The 15,892-nt window shown below is 45.9% G+C and overlaps 1 protein-coding gene across 3 annotated transcripts in view; it reads left to right on the forward strand.

Annotated features, from left to right (window-relative positions):
* Nucleotides 1-701: 701 nt before the first annotated feature.
* Nucleotides 702-15,892, forward strand: part of AGPAT3 (1-acylglycerol-3-phosphate O-acyltransferase 3) — a 150,713-nt gene continuing 135,522 nt past the window's right edge. For 2 of the 3 annotated variants that reach the window (XM_084843864.1, XM_084843862.1), the window contains exon 1: nt 702-1,051. The gene's annotated coding sequence lies outside the window, so the exon portion shown is untranslated. Of the gene's footprint in view, nt 1,052-1,478; nt 1,588-15,892 lie in introns of those variants that run through there. The other variant, XM_084843863.1, reaches the window with a different exon arrangement.

Consider the following 15,892-nt stretch of genomic DNA (forward strand, 5'->3'; position numbering starts at 1 on the left):
TCAACTCCTCACTCTAGGGACCCGAGGCTCAGAGGCCCTGTGCCTCCTCTAGAGTAAGAATGAAGACGAAAAAAGATGTAGCCGCTAGGCACACGTTTAGCGTAATGTCTGTCTCGGCCCTAAGGGCGCACCCTAAAGCTCATAGAAACGGAACTGAGCCGCCCTATTGCATTCACAATTACGATAGTTAAGATTAACGGGCGATGCCTACAGAATTATGGGCGGCGGCGGCGTTTATGGGGCGATTTCAAGACGCTGGAAACCATCGGCGACGTCCGAGGCGGGAACCTGACATCCGTGACGCGCCTGCTGTCCTTCCCGTTATCCTGAGCCTGGGGATGGGAAGGAGCTGCCGCCGCCCGGAGCCGGAGCAAGCGGGCGGGCCGCGCGGCTGCTTCGCCTCCGCTCCCGCGCGCGGGGCGCGGCACCGCGCTGCAGAGGCCGCGGCGCCCCCCGCTCCCCGGCGCGCCCGGAGCAGCAGTGCCGCGCGCGGGGCAGCCCCGGCCCGAGCCCGCTTCCGCCCGCCGGGCTGCAGCTGCAGGCGCCCGGCTCGCGGCGGGCCGCGGCAGGAGCCGCGGCAGCCGCTGCGGCGAGGGCAGCCCCGCGCTCGCCCGCCGCTGGCCCGGCTCCCCTGCCGCCGCTGGCCCGGGAGGAACTGAACTGCCGTTGCACAGGAAGTCGCGGCTGCCGGCAGCACCCGTGCGACGCCGGCGCGCTCGCCGGGGAGGGCAGCCGAGCCGCGGGGTCTGCCGCACTCCGCGCGAAGCGCTCCTGGCCCGGAGCCGGCCGCCGCCGCCGCCGCAGTCGGATTCGCCCATCCCGCCGCCGCGGAGCAGCAGGGTTAGCCGCCGCAGGAGCAACGGAGGCGGCGGCGGCCGCGGGAGCGGGAGCGGGTGCCGCGGAGAAGCGCCTCTGCCGCCGCCGCTGCTGCTGCTGCTGCTGCTTGCGGGGAGGTGGCTGTGGCTGCTGGATCGGGGCCTCGGGTCGGAGCTGGAGTGCAGCGGCGCGGCGGGAGGCGATCCATCTCTGCCGGAGGCGGTGGCGGCTGCAGGTTCGTGCTGCGATCGCAGGAGCCGCTTGAGGAGGCAGGCGGGGCCGGGCAGCTGGTGGCAGATCGGGTTCCTTCTTCCCCCATCATCGTGAGGAGCCTCTCGCTGGGTCTCCCCCCCCCCCGTTGGCACAGCCCTGGCTTGCCCCCCTGTTTGTAGGCGGCTTGTGCGGAGCTCAGCCTATTCCTCCTTCTCCTCCTCCGCCCCCTCCTCTGGACGCTTTTCCTTCCTTCCTTCCTTCCTTCCAAACCCCTCCATGCTGCCGTCTCTTTGCTGCAGTCCTGCTCGTGTCCCCTCCACTCCGCCCCCCCTTGCGTTCCTCTTTCCCAAGGTGCCAACTTCTTTCTGCACAGCCATCCCTTCTCTCTCTCTGTAGTATGTATAACCTTAAAGGATTCGTCTGGTTTTTTCCCTCCCCCATCTCACTGCATTGTGAGAGCGGCTGTCTTTACATCGGTGGATACGGGTAGCCTCCCCTCCTCCTCCTCTAATTTCATCCTTTCCCCCAATCGCTCCCGTGTTATGCTAGCGATGAAAGGTCGGTGTGTCTATCTCTGAAGTGTGTGTGACTTTTGCATTGAGTTCCCCGTTTTATTTTGACACCGCCGGTTTTGCTTTGCTCTGCTAAAGCAGCCCTTGTCTCTTGACGGCTCCCCCCACCCCGCACCCTTTAGTCGTTCATCTTGTCCCCTTCTGCTTCCCCTAAAGCTGTATATTGGTTTTCTCGTCTTGTACATTGCTGCTTTGCATGGATACCTTTCTGTTTGGTCTGGCAAGGAAAGCTGCTATGCCTTGGGGTGGGCTCCTTTAGACCTTCCTGGGACCCGTTACTTTTTGTCTAGCCTAAGCCTTTATATATGCAGCTTGGGATTGCACTGTGTGCAATATTTCAGCAGGTACTTCTTTTCCGTAGAGAGGCTGAGCATTTTGGAATCGTTGTAACGGAAACTGGAATGAACATATCTTTCAACTTGGGCTGCCTTAATTTTGTGCGTGTGTATGCGTGTGTGATGTGCATACTGAAGGCCTGTCCCACGGATTTAACTTGGCTTGGAGTCTCAGGGAGTGCTCAGAGAACTGAAGGGTAAAGAGGTATTTGCTGCAGGATTTTTGTTGCTGTTCAGTTTTTGCTTTTAGATGAATTAGTAGGTGTGGGTGTAAGCGTACAGGGGAGAGGAATGGACCTTAAAGCTAAGGTGTGTGTACATACCGTGCAAGGTAAGCTAGTAGGAAGGACCACACTATTCTCTAAGTACTCAGTACAGAGAGCAGCTTCGCAAGTAACATTTTATGGCATATTAGGTGTGGTGTGTGCTTTTACTGTGACAATATAGATCAGACAGCTGATGTGTGCAGCAGCAACTGTCCCATATATGAGCCCTTACAAAGGACCCTGGGTGAACTTGGTCATCTGTGTCACTGTGGCAAGCCATAAAGAGATCTCTTTTTCCCCTTTTTTACCATAGTTGAGCACAGATGTGAATCTTTAACCAACCTTCTTCATGTATGTCAGGACCTACATGTCCTGCACAATGGTGCTAGATGCAGAAAAATGCTGCTTTCCAAGCAGCTCTGAGTACAGTGCCCTCATGCTGGCTTAACTTGATTGGTAAGTATCTTAGATCTATAGTCCACACCCCTCTCCCTTTCTATATGGCGGTATATGCACTAAATTGTCTCCATGTAGGGCAAAATGTTCCTTTGAAAGAGGCTGCTACTAACTCCAGGTGGCTGCTTGCGGTGGACAGTCTTGTCCATCAGCAGCATGACAGTTGCTGGGGCTATTGCTTATGTACTCCACATCTTTGTGCCAGGTAAAATGTGTCCTTTTTTACCATTAACATGTCCACTTCAGGAGGAGTGCACTATATTTGACTTTTTCATCTGCATCAATCACCTGTGCTATGGCAGTCTTGTAGTATATGGCATCTGTGCTATGCTAGATGCACTGCTGGAATGAGCATCAGGTCCTTTCTAAAGAATAGCTTGCTAGAACCATTGTATAAGCAGCTTTGTGGCATACAGGTAAAACTAATACTTTTTTGAAAGTTTATTGTACTTGTCTGCCAGGCTGTGTTATGGTCATCTCCAAGAAGAGATACAGGCAATGCTGCTTTTGGTTTTGCTGTTGTTTCTAAGGCCTCAGTGATCCTCAGGTGAGGTGGTATGCCTTCATCTTGACTGTACCACTTCAGACTACAGGTGGGGAGTTGCATTACAGAATGTTTTTCTGTACAAAAAAATTCCTTGCACATAGAAAATGAGATATCAGGGAAACGGGTTCTACTGTAGTCTCCCTTCCATGTTCATTTTCTGTATGTACACATCTTATTTTGGGGGATAGAGTTCAGTCATATGCCTGACCACCTGTAGTTTGAAGTGGTAGAGTCAAGAGGCAGGTATTTGTTGTTCAGTGGTTAAGTCATGTTAGTTACTGTTTTTGAAAACTTGGCCTTAATGATCAGTCACAATGTTTTGCTCTCTCTGGATATACTCTTTTATCAGAAAATGATATATACTGATAAGCTAAATCCAAACACGCACTTTGATGTATTATTTATTTCGAATACCTTTTTTTTTGGTCTTGACATAAAAAGTGAAAAGCTGAAAAATACAGTGCTTGTCTGTGTCCCTTGCCCTCAATGAAGATCTACATGATTGCTATACATATATATGTGCGTGCGTGTATGTGTGTAAATAGATAGATAGATAGAAACTGAAAAAGCATGTGAAATGGTGCAGCCTTCCCTTACGAGAATGTTTTTGCATGTGTTTGGCATAGCCAACTTGGATATAAGGATATTCATTTTGGCCTGTCAGGCCTCCATCAGGTCAAAAGATAATGAATTTCAGCCTCAGCTGTTCTTCTGAAATTAACAAAAAAAAAAGGGGGGGGATTGGATCCAGACTCAGTTAGTTGGACTTAAGTCCTGTTGATTTCACTGGGAACTAACAGTCTGGACCCAAACCGTTATCTGGCATTCATGCCCAGCAGTTGTGACAAAATCACATTTCAGCTCCGTTTGTTCTTTTTTGCTTTTCACCCTGTACAGGTACGCATACAACATAGTTAAAGTCAGAGTTCTGTGGTCCATCAGTATATTTGTTAGCCTATGGTTAACCAAAAAACTTACAAGAATTTCTTGTGTTGGCCCTGTCCCATGTACGATATGATGTCACTCTGTATTAGATCTCACTTTTCTCTTAAAGGACTTGGCATGTGTTGAGTTTTGTTGCTTGAATTGCTGTTTCTATAGGCATCTGCTGTATCTCTTGAGGTCCACATAGACGGAACTTTGGTTTATTGTAAGAATTGCTTTAGGTGGCTTCTGTGGGCTTTTGCAGTTTCTTCTCCTGCCTTGTGGTATTTGACATCGAGGGAGGGAGCAATCTTATGGCCACTAGACACTATCTAGAGGGCCATAGGATTGTTCAGTTTCTGGGAACTGAGGTTGGAGCCAGGGCTCTGACCTTGGTTCCCAGAAACTGTGCTCCCCTCCCCCTCATAGCTGGTGCAGTTCTTTCCATGCTGGCTATGTGTCTGCACTCAGGAACAGAGCACAGAGATGGGGAAAAGGAGGTGGTCCCAGGGGTGGGGAGGGGAGGAGACCATGGAAGCTGCTTTATGCAGCTTCCTATTGGGCCTCCAGGCTTCTTCCCTCTGCCTTCCTGAAGCCCTATCTAGATGGGCGAAATTGCCAGTCTAAGCAAAAATGCAGGGCGGGTCGAGTGCAGAAGAGAGGATAGTTGGCAGCCTCCGATTTTGGCAGCTGGCCACTATCTGGATAGGATTGCACCTTTAATTCAGTATACTAATAAGGGTGCTATTTTATGTCTTTATATGCCTGAATTTGTGTTCTGTTTATTCTAAATGCATCTTTCTTTTAGTTTAACTGCTTTCCACCCCACCTACCTTCCATGGTTGTTCAGAAGCTCCGACACCCACAGTCCTCCCGTTTCTGGAAAACAGACTTATAATGATAGTAATATGGTGGAGAAGCAACCGTGTAATTGGAAAGCCACATGTATTAAATAAGAAAGGTCTCTACCCAGTTAAATTTAGCTGGCATGTGTTTCTAGAACTTTTTCTGACTGCATTTAAGGTAAACACCTAAATAGTGGCAGCTACTCCAAGTTTGATGCTAACATTACAAAATCTCACTGGCTTACTCTCGTTCATATGCCACTACAGAGCATTGCTGTTGTGTTAGGTTTGGTATCTGTTGAAGATGGATGCAGCAACTGCAGGCAGTCTAACAGGACAGAGCATTCAGGGGTCGTCCAACATGTGTCCATTAAACCGGTGATGAGGAGAAGGTAGTTTTGGACTTCAGATGTTTTGGGCTTCAGCTCCCAGATGCTTGTGCCAGCATGGCCAATGGTCAGGAATGCTGGGAGTTGAAGATCTGCTTTCTGGAGATCTTCTTTCTGCCCACCCCTGCATTAAACTACTATTTTCCTTCTTCCATACAACGAGGTGTTATTTTAGGAATATATTCCCCACTATTCATTAAAAATTTCTAGGGTGACTTGCAAGAGCTTTGTACAAGTTCTGTGAAATAAAAGGCAGACCTGAAAACTGTTCATGATTGTAAAATTGCCCTTTCATAAAATGGCATGTTTGGTGTATCCCCCAATTTATAGAAGACAAGTGCTCTATGAGCAAAGCTCTGTGTAGGTACTGCAACCTTACAGAGCTTTGGACCATGGCATATAACCTAAATCTACCTAACATAATAAATGAGAACGATTGAAGGAAGTGCCATCTGTATAAAAAAGATGGAATAGCTACTGTATACATTTTGCCTCTGTGTTTATGAATAGTTGGGAGGTACGTATTTAAACCTAGAATTAGCTTTTAAAAAATCCATCTGTTTAGGTGGTGGAATATTGTCTGGCCTTACTCAGAAACTGGGCATTACAACTTGCCTAGAATATACCAGATTCTGACAACATTGATCATTGTGGGTTTTGATATGCCATATACATGCTCACTGGATTTACAGGTTTATTTGTATGTCTCTTTTATAGGGCATTTCACTTGACAGGTTCAGATGCTTATTTTTGTGCCTAGACTTCAAAACCACTGTCCTGCCCATGCGTGGTGTCACATTTGAAAGCCCATGGTGTCTGGACAAAGATGAAATGGCTACATTTAGCAAAAGTGGTTTAAGGAGATTTGGAATATAGATTTTAAAAGTTATCCAAAGTCCTGCTTAAGCATTTAGCTGCTTGGTCTCTCTCAGTGAAATTAGAGCTAAGCCAATGGCAAAGAGAGTCTATGATGCTCCAGCCTGTAAAACTCCACTGTGACATCAGAAGAGATGAGATACTGGCATCAGGAGAGGTGGGACTGGCAGGGAGGTTGAAGAGGGAATGGTCAAAGATTGAGAAGGATGACTTTGGGAGAGCAGGACCATGAGGAAGTAGGTTTGATGATAACTGCTGTACTGATGGACCCTTTGCTATTTGCAAAATAAGTGTGCCTCTCTTTCTTTTCAGTATTTAAGATTATAATGTATTACTGTTCCTTTATATTATAAGTTTATATGATGAATATCATTTTTAGAACTGCAGGTATCAAGGGGTGCTTCCTGATGAGGCCTTTCTTATGCAGTTGTCCTGCCTCATTCCCAGAATTTTAGAGAGGTCTAGGTGTTGTCGTCTTGACCTTGTAACTCGCCTGTATTTTCCCACTGCCTCTTCCATCTTTTTTCTTTCCATAAAAAATCTGCTAAGGAAGAAAAGGTGTAGTAGTTGCACAATGCCTTTGGACTGGAAGTGCCAGGAGACCTCTTGTCTGGAAGCACCCACAGCCTCAGAGGAGGCATTGCTAGTGGGTTTAACTTTTTGTCGGGATTGCACCTTTTCTTATGATTCCAGCAAGCTGCTTGCCTGGAAACAATGGCTATTCATTCCAGATTAGGCAGGATTTGAAGCAGGGACTCTTCTAGAGTGTTCCCATTATCACAGAACATTTTTCCCAGTGGGACCCACCAAAGCAAACTGTTTTTAGAAAAGTTGTGCTTTTAGGGCACAATCCTATGCATGTTTAGACAGAGAAAAGGCCTACAACTCCCAGCATTCCCCAGCCAGCATGCTGGGGGGGCGGATGCTGGGAGTTGTAGGCATTTTCTCTGTCTAAACATGCATAGGATTGTGCCCTTAGTGACTTAACTGAATGAAAGTAATTGGTCTCCTTTTAATATTTAATTTTATTGTGGATGTTGAGACTCGATTTATTAATTATATGACAATTTGAATCTCAGTAAGGTTTAATTGTTTTAGGTAGAATCCACCAAAAGTTCAACATTTGTAAGTCCTTTTGATTTCACTGGGAGAACTAGCATGTGCTTGAGGCTGTAATTCTATACTCACTTACAAGGGAGTAAGTCCCATTGATTTCAGTGGAGTTTACTTCTGAGTAGACATAAGTTTCCACTGTAATTCTCTTATTTTGAAATCTAGCGGGTTTAACTTTTTGTCAGGATTGCATCTTATGATTCCAGCAAGCTGCTTGCCTGGAAACAATGGCTATTCATTCTGAGCAAGTGGTGAATTGCGTAGCTACAGGGTCATGGAACTCCCCCCCCCCACCCCCGTCTTTTGCAGGCATTAACAATTTCTTTGAATGGGTGCTGGTCTTTTGCAGGCATTAACAATTTCTTTGAATGGGTGCTGGGAGATTTGGCAGTGGTAGCTAGGAGCAAAAGTCTAGAAAAAGGAAAGGCTGTGCTTGTAAGAGAATGAAGGAGTGCAAGAGTCCCCTCTTCATATACTTTAACAATTGTCTGAAAAGGCATTTTGAGGGACAGTAAGAATGTCTTGGTGTTTGGGAATGCAAACTCTCTGTAAATTGCATAGAAATGTTTGAAATGGAGGATTTAACAAACTGGTTGCAGAGGACTGTTGATGTGAAAAAGCAGGAACTAGAAATGGGTTTTGAGGATCATGGCTGACTCTTCATTTGCTATGATGGAAATTTTACATTTAAAAATACATCTCAGCTGTCAGTATAGTTGCTGACACAGGAATCCTCCTTCACATCTGTGATAGCTCTTTTTGAAATATGGCTGTTGACTCATGCTTGCACAGATGTGAACAACTTGAAGATAAGGCTAGAAAGAGTTCCCACCTAATTTCTTTGATAAACTGGCAGACTGAATGGTGTGTTATGGTGATTTGCAGGTGTCCTACAGGCATAGGAGAGGATGCCAGACACACATTTGGAGGTGAGAATCTTGCTAATAACATATCAGTGGAGCATAAAGCTGAACATCTGTGGTGATGCACTTTGTCTTCAGGGTGTCTTTTGATCCAGGGTTTGAGCCCAGAACCTGTTTTTAGTCTAGGCATTTACACATTGTGGGAATATATAGAGTTTTCCTGCATAGCAGTTATACCATGTAAGACATTTGTCAGATGTGAACTGGCTCTGCTGTCGCATTTGGAGATACACCCTTTAATTTGAGGACTTCCATAGTCTGTGGTGTTATAGGGAGATCCCTGAAATAGGGACGTCCTGAGCTTGTTTGCGGTGTATGTCATGTTCATTTGAATAGCTTATGGCTTTATACAGAATTGACAATTAGAGAAACATTGGGAAATATAAAGGGATATTTGGGGGGATTTTGTCTGGGTAGGCTGATCCATAATAAAGCTTGCTGATTTCAGCATGAACATGGTTCTGGCTGGTTCTGGCTGAAACCCAGAAGGCATGATCTCATAAGCTAAGCAGGGTCAGCCCTGGTTAGTACTTGGATGGGAGAATGCCTGGGAATCAGGCTTCCTGCACTGAGCAGGGGGTGGGACTCGATGGTCTTATAGGCCCCTTCCAACCCTATGATGCTATGATTCTATATGTAACGCTGTGCACTATAGATATGTATAGAAGCAGATATAGAGGTTAAGTTAGGTGAACAGTTGCTTCAAACAGTTGGGCAGAACCTAGCTGTTTGAAACTGATATGGCATGACTTGGGCTAAGCCATTCAAGGGTGAATGTCATTTGAACCGTTGGAATGCTATCTTGCATGCGCAGTTGCTTTGTATTAGAATAGAAGCAGAGCTGGGCTTTCTTCACACAGAGCTTTTATTCTGCCATTGAGATTGCTCCTTCAAGGAAGTTTGCAGGCTCTTTACATGATGCCGTGAACCTCCAAGACCTCTCCTGCACTAAATGCCCTTTGTTCTGTTTTTAAATAGATTGCAGATAATGAGCCATCAAATTACCCTGTTGTGTTCCACTTGAGTTCCCTCCTTGAAAAGAGGGAAAGCGGCAAGAGGAGCAAGATCAATGAAAGATAATGGAAGACTCAGATATGGGGAGAAGGAGGGGGAAAAGGAAGCGGGTGAAAAAGGAAGTCGTGATCCGCATTTCAAACGGAGGCAGAAAGCCCCGTTTTAAATGCAGGATTTTAGGCTGATGTAGAGGTGCCTTAGTGGTTAAGACGCTGAACTGCAGACCAGAAGGTCGGCAGGACAGCAGTTCGAGACCCGAGTGCCACGTGACGGAGTGAGCTCCCGTCTTCAGTCCCAGCTCCTGCCAACCTAGCAGTTCGAAAGCAAGAAATTGCAAGTAGATAAATAGGTACCGCCTCGGCAGGAAAGGTAACAGCGTTCTGTGCACCTCGGTGTTCAGTCATGCCGACCACATGACCACGGAAGCGTCTTCGGACAGCGCTGGCTCTTCGGCTTAGAAACGGGGATGAGCACCGCACCCTAGAGTCGGACACGACTGGTTGGGGACTCCTTTACCTTTTTTTTTTTTAGAGGTGCCTTTAGAGTGGACTTGTCAATAACTGGAATAAAAAGTATATAAAGATCTAGTTCTGGACATAAGGACAGACAGAAAAAAGATCAATCCAGAGTGGAGCCAAGCATCTGTTCCTGATCAGACCATCAGCTTGCTGTGTAGACTTGATCAAATCTCCCAGCAGGGACTGGAAATTTGGAGAGACAGAAGCAATCTTGTCTATTTGTCTAGAGGTTAATAGGAAAGTTAGAGGGAAATTAGGAATCATTTATGTGGTGTTCTATAGTTTGTGTGAGTGAATAATGCTTTGAACTTGCATACTGAGTAAAGTGTTCCTTTCTATCATGGGCTGCTTGGCTGACATTAGGAGCAAGATAAAAGTTTCATAGGTGCCTGCAGGAAATCTTGCTTTGATGATATGGCTAGAATATGGTTTTTCCTGTTTTGCAGAGAGAGATTGGGGTAGATGATCTTTCAATCATCTCCAGTTCCCTTCTTGAAATCCAAACAACCGCTTTAGGCACTGTATATGCCCATCAGGGCTGCAGTGTTTAGCTAATGAATTGGCTAGATTAATTGACTAAAACGCTTGATTTTAAAAGTACTTCTTGATTAATAGGGTAGCAGATCAAAAGTGTTTTAATATACAAATACTTATGAGAATGTTGTAAAAGGGGTTCCTCCAGCTGTTTTTTTGTATAGGAGGGAACCCCTTATAGAAGAGGTATTCTCTCTCCCCTGCTCCTGGGCTCTCTCTCTCGCTCTCTCTCGGAAATACTTTTGTAAGATCGTGCTGCTGCAAAACATGTATGCGCCGTCACACAATGCCAGCAGGTGGCAGAAACCATCTTAAGAGGCATTCCCTCCTGTTCAAGACATAAGATGGAATGCCTCTTCTTCTAATCTAGCACCTGCTACCTGCTCTGTGATGATACAGAGCAGGCACCTGTGTAAAGTGGTGTAGCTATTGGGGTAGAAGTCCAGGGCTCTGCAGCCCAGAGGGCCTCCCCAAATGGCCGTGTAGAGTGCAGGAGGTGGTGCTCTGATTTAAGTGACTTTAAAACGTGATGCTCTGCACGCTCAGAGTATTTATTGTTCTTTTAATAATAAATTAAAACTTATTAAGTTTTAAATATTAAAATTTAAATAAATATTAAATTTATATATATAACATTAAAATAAATATTAAATTTTATTTAATAATAAATTAAATAAATTAGGAGACGGCTAGAACGCAGGTGGAGGAAAACTCGTGCTGAGTCTGACCGAACACAGGTAAGAGCCCACTATCGAGCCTACTCTGTGGCGGTGAGGGTGGCAAAGAGGCAGTTCTTTTCCACCAGCATTGCATCTTCTCAGTGTCGTCCGGCGGAGCTTTTCCGAGTGGTTCGCGGCCTGTTACATTCTGGGCCAGGGAGAGAGACGGTGGAACCCTCGGTAGCACGCTGTGACGAGTTTGTGCGGCACTTTGAGGATAAAGTCGCTCAGATTCGTCATGAATTGGACACCACCATTAATGCAGTTCCATTGGTAGAGGCGTTCAGAGCACCGTCTGGTCCAGTTTTATTGGATGAGTTTCAGTTACTGAGGCCTGAGGATGCGGACAAGGTGCTTGGCCAAGTCCGATCGACCACTTGTGTGCTTGACCCTTGCCCTTCATGGCTTATTAAATCAAACAAGGAGGGGTTGTCCGGCTGGGTCCAGGAGGTTGTAAATTCCTCCTTGAGAGAGGGAGTGGTGCCTGCCGCTTTAAAAAAGGCAGTAATTAGACCACTCCTGAAAAAGCCTAACCTGGACCCAGAGGATGTTAACAATTATAGGCCAGTGGCCAACATCCCCTTTCTGGGCAAGGTGCTTGAGCGGGTGGTTGTAGGACAGCTCCAGGCACTCTTGAATGAAATGGATTATCTAGATCCATTTCAATCGGGCTTCAGGCCTGGTTTTGGAACGGAAACTGCCTTGGTCGCCCTGTGGGATGACCTCTGTCGGGAGAGGGACAGGGGGAGTGCGACCCTGTTGATTCTCCTGGACCTCTCAGCGGCTTTCGATACCATCGACCATGGTATCCTTCTGGATAGGTTGTCTGGGTTAGGAGTTGGAGGCATTGCACTACAGTGGTTCCGCTCCTACTTGGATGGCCGATTCCAGAAGGTGGTGCTGGGGGATTATTGCTCTGTGCCATGGCAATTATGCCATGGGGTTCCACAGGGCTCTATTCCCCCCCCCCCATGCTGTTTAACATCTACATGAAACCGCTGGGGGAGGTTATCTGGAGGTGTGGGCTGAGGTGCCATCAATATGCAGATGACACCCAGCTCTACCTCTCTTTCTCATCAAAACCAGGTGAGGCAGTGGCTGTTCTGAATCAGTGCCTGGGCACGGTAATGGACTGGATGAGGGCTAATAAACTGAAACTCAATCCAGACAAGACGGAGGTACTGTTAGTGGGTGGTTCGTCTGCTAGGTGATATTCAACCTGTTCTGGAGGGGGTTGCACTCCCCCTAAAGGATCAGGTTCGTAGTTTGGGGGTGCTCTTGGATCCAGAACTGTCACTTGAGGCACAGGTGAACTCAGTGGCATGGAGTACTTTTTATCAGCTTAGGCTGGTATACCAACTACGCCCTTATCTGGACAGAGATAGCCTAGCTACAGTTATCCATGCTCTGATAACTTCTCGTCTGGATTACTGCAATGCGTTGTACGTGGGGCTGCCTTTGAAAACGGTCCGGAAACTTCAGCTGGTCCAAAATAGGGCAGCAAGATTGTTAACAGGGACTGGCCTGCGAGCTCATATTACGCCAGTACTTTTCCAGCTGCACTGGCTGCCAGTCCATTTCCAGGCCCGATTCAAAGTGCTGGTGTTAACATTCAAAGCCCTTAACGGCTTGGGGCCAGGTTACCTGAAGGATCGCCTCCTCCCATATGTGCCTGCCCGGACCTTAAGATCATCATCAGCGGCCCTTCTCCGTGAGCCCCTGCCAAAGGAAGGGAGGCAGGTGGCTACTAGGAGGAGGGCTTTTTCTGCTGTGGCACCCCGGCTCTGGAATGAGCTCCCTAGTGAGGTTCGCCTGGCGCCTATATTGTATTCCTTTCGGCGCCAGGTGAAGACCTTTTTATTTTCCCAGGCATTTTAGCATTTTAGCTTTCTAAATTTTTTTCTTTGCTGTTTTAAATCTGTATTTTAAACTCTTGCACTGCTGCTAGGTTTTATTGTGGTTGTATTGTTATATTGTGGTTTTAATGTTCTATATATTTTAAATTGTTTTATTGTGTGTTGTTTGGTTTTAATTTTTGTGAACCGCCCAGAGAGCTTCGGCTATTGGGCGGTATAGAAATGAAATAAATAAATAAATAAATAAACAAACAAACAAATAAATAAATTTTAATTAGCGGGGGGATGGTGGGGAGAAGAGAAATATGAATTGTGTGCTTCACACATGGCTGTCTGAAGGGGGTCTAATAAGACCATTAAGTCCAGGTCAAATAATTATTTAGCTGCATCACTGCCTGTATCCCAGTCGCTTTCGATCCAGCTGTTGAGGCAATAACAGGGTTTTCTAAGCCCCATGTGAAAAGTCCTCAGCTGGCCTCTGTTGTTAATAAGGTAATAATGGCTTTTTATAATATCCTAAGGTTTCTTTCTTCAGAATTATTTTTATCTGTATTCAAATGTAATCAATAAATGTATATGATTAATCAACTAAGGGCACAGTTCTGTGCATGTTTAGACACAAAAAAAGGCCTACAACTCCCAAGATGCCTGAGCCAGGCTGGCTGGGGCATGCTGGGAGTTGTAGGCCTTTTTTCTGTCTAAACAAGCACAGGATTGCACCTTAAGTCTTTTAAAATTTAGATTACAACCTCCCCTCTCCAAGCTCACCACCCACTGTAGTTCCTGTATTGGAATACGTTTCCAAATATGCTGTAGAGCTTGGGTTTGTCAGGTGTCTGGGAGGTGGTTGCCTCCGATTTATTTATTACTTGTTATTGAACTAGTTCAGCCTTCCCCAACCTGGCGCCTTCCAGATGTGTTGAACAACAACTCCCATCTTACCCAGTCAACATGCCCTTTGACCATGCTGGCTTGTGATGATGGGAGTAATGTCTAGAAAACACCAGAGTGGGGAAGGCAGAGCGAGGTTGTTGTTCTGTACCAGCTTTATCGAGATCACACTTCTCCCTTCCCACAAGCATGTCTAGTGATCATCCGAATATTGCTGATATAATACTTTATTTTTCCCTCTGAATAAAGTACTTGGACAAATTGTGTGTTTCCTAATAATTTCTCTTTGGTCATCCCTTCTCATTTCTATAAGTATAATGGAGGATTCATGGCACTGCTTTTTTGTATCATGAAACCACTTTTTTCAGTTTTCCCCTGTGGTAGTGAGTGATCCACATGAAACATGTAAATAAGCTTGAAATGTATTTGATTCTGCCTCCTACCATCCCAGGGCACCTTGTTTTGGAACTGTGCCATATCAGTTGCACAGGTGTTGGAGGGGATGGTGTGGAGGCCCAGGAAAAAAAATGGAAAAATTTGGGAAAAACCCGTTTCCCCCCATTTTTTTCTGAGAACCATTTTTGGTTTTTTTTTTCTGAAAAATTGAACAGCTTTGGATTATGAACTATTTTCTTTTAGAATTTAAGACAAAGTATTTATGTATTTTTACCCAGCCTTTACTACCCCCAAAATGATTTCTAAAAACTACGTAATAAGAACACTTTTATAGAAAGACTAGAGATGTAACATTTCTGGAAATAATGAAGCTGTGGAGATTTTTTTTAAAAATCCTGTCTGTAGCATTCCCAGCATAGTTAGTTCTTTCATTCTTTATTAAAATTATTGATCTAAAGTATATTTTACTGACAGATATTTATGCTCATTTCCCAACATGTGACTAGAGTCACCATTGTGTATTCTTAACAGTAAATGTGCATTCTTGGCAGCTTGGGTTTTGTTCTATAGAGTCCTGTGTTTCTGATGCTGTAGCAGTCATTTAAAGTAGTTCTAATCTATTCAGACAATAATTACAAGTTTACGAACTAAGGGCGCAATCCTATGCCTGCTAGCCAGCAGCTAGACAGCCATAGGATAGTTCAGTTGCCGGAGCACCAATCCCCACCCCTTCCTACGCCACCTCGTAGGCAATGTGGATTGGCCCTGTGCTCCGTGCTTGTAAGAACAGCGCAGAGTGGCAAAAACGGGGTGTTCCTGGGGGTGGGCTGGGGCGGGGAAGTTGGAAATCTGGTATGACACATCCTATGTGTCATCTGGCCGCCGCGTCCCACACTCTGAGATCTAGCCATGAAAGCAGGGCTGGGGGAGTGAGGAGGAGATCCGCTCCTCACCACTCCTCCCGCCCTGCACTGGATAGGCAGTCGCCCCTGAGGTCGGAGGTGACTGTCAATCTTGATAGGATTGCTCCGTACATTTACTTTTTAAAGTGTTAAAATATAATGATAATTTTATGAGCAAACCAAGTCATACATAAAATAACTTTAGGAACAGAAAGGCTGTTCCTAAAGCAGCCCTCCCCAACCTGATGCCCTCTGGATGTTTTAAACTGCAGTGCCCAGTATTCCTGACCCTTGGCCATGCTGCCTGAGGCTGATGGGAGCTGAAGTCCAAAATACCTGGAGGGCACCAGGTTAGGGAAGGCGGTCTTAAAGCAACAAAGTGACTTTAGATCTGTAAAGAGCACTAAAAAATAATATCGCTTATTTTTCATTTTTTCCAAAATTTCAACTTTTTCTGAAAATAACGACTAGAAAAAAAACTTTTTTCCCCCCATGGCCTCAACGTTTCTGGAAATTTTACATCTCTGATTGCACCCATTCTCAAATTCAGCTGCCACATGGATCTCCACTGTGAACTGAGAGCAGAGAGTTGCCTTGCTGTAGAAACAGGAATAGTGTACTGGGTTCGAGAGATGAGTAGGCCAGCCTCATCTAGAGCAGTGGGGGTGGGGGAACGTGTGGCCCGCCAGATGTCATTGGACTGCAACTCCTGTCAGCCCTAGCCAGGATAGCCAATAATGAAGGATGATGGGACTTGCTGTCCAACAACATCTTGGAGGTCCACACA

The sequence above is a fragment of the Heloderma suspectum genome, chromosome 3, assembly GCF_057233095.1.
Source record: "Heloderma suspectum isolate Gila_16-S chromosome 3, 16-S_ref, whole genome shotgun sequence".
Classification (NCBI taxonomy): Eukaryota; Metazoa; Chordata; class Lepidosauria; order Squamata; family Helodermatidae; genus Heloderma; species Heloderma suspectum.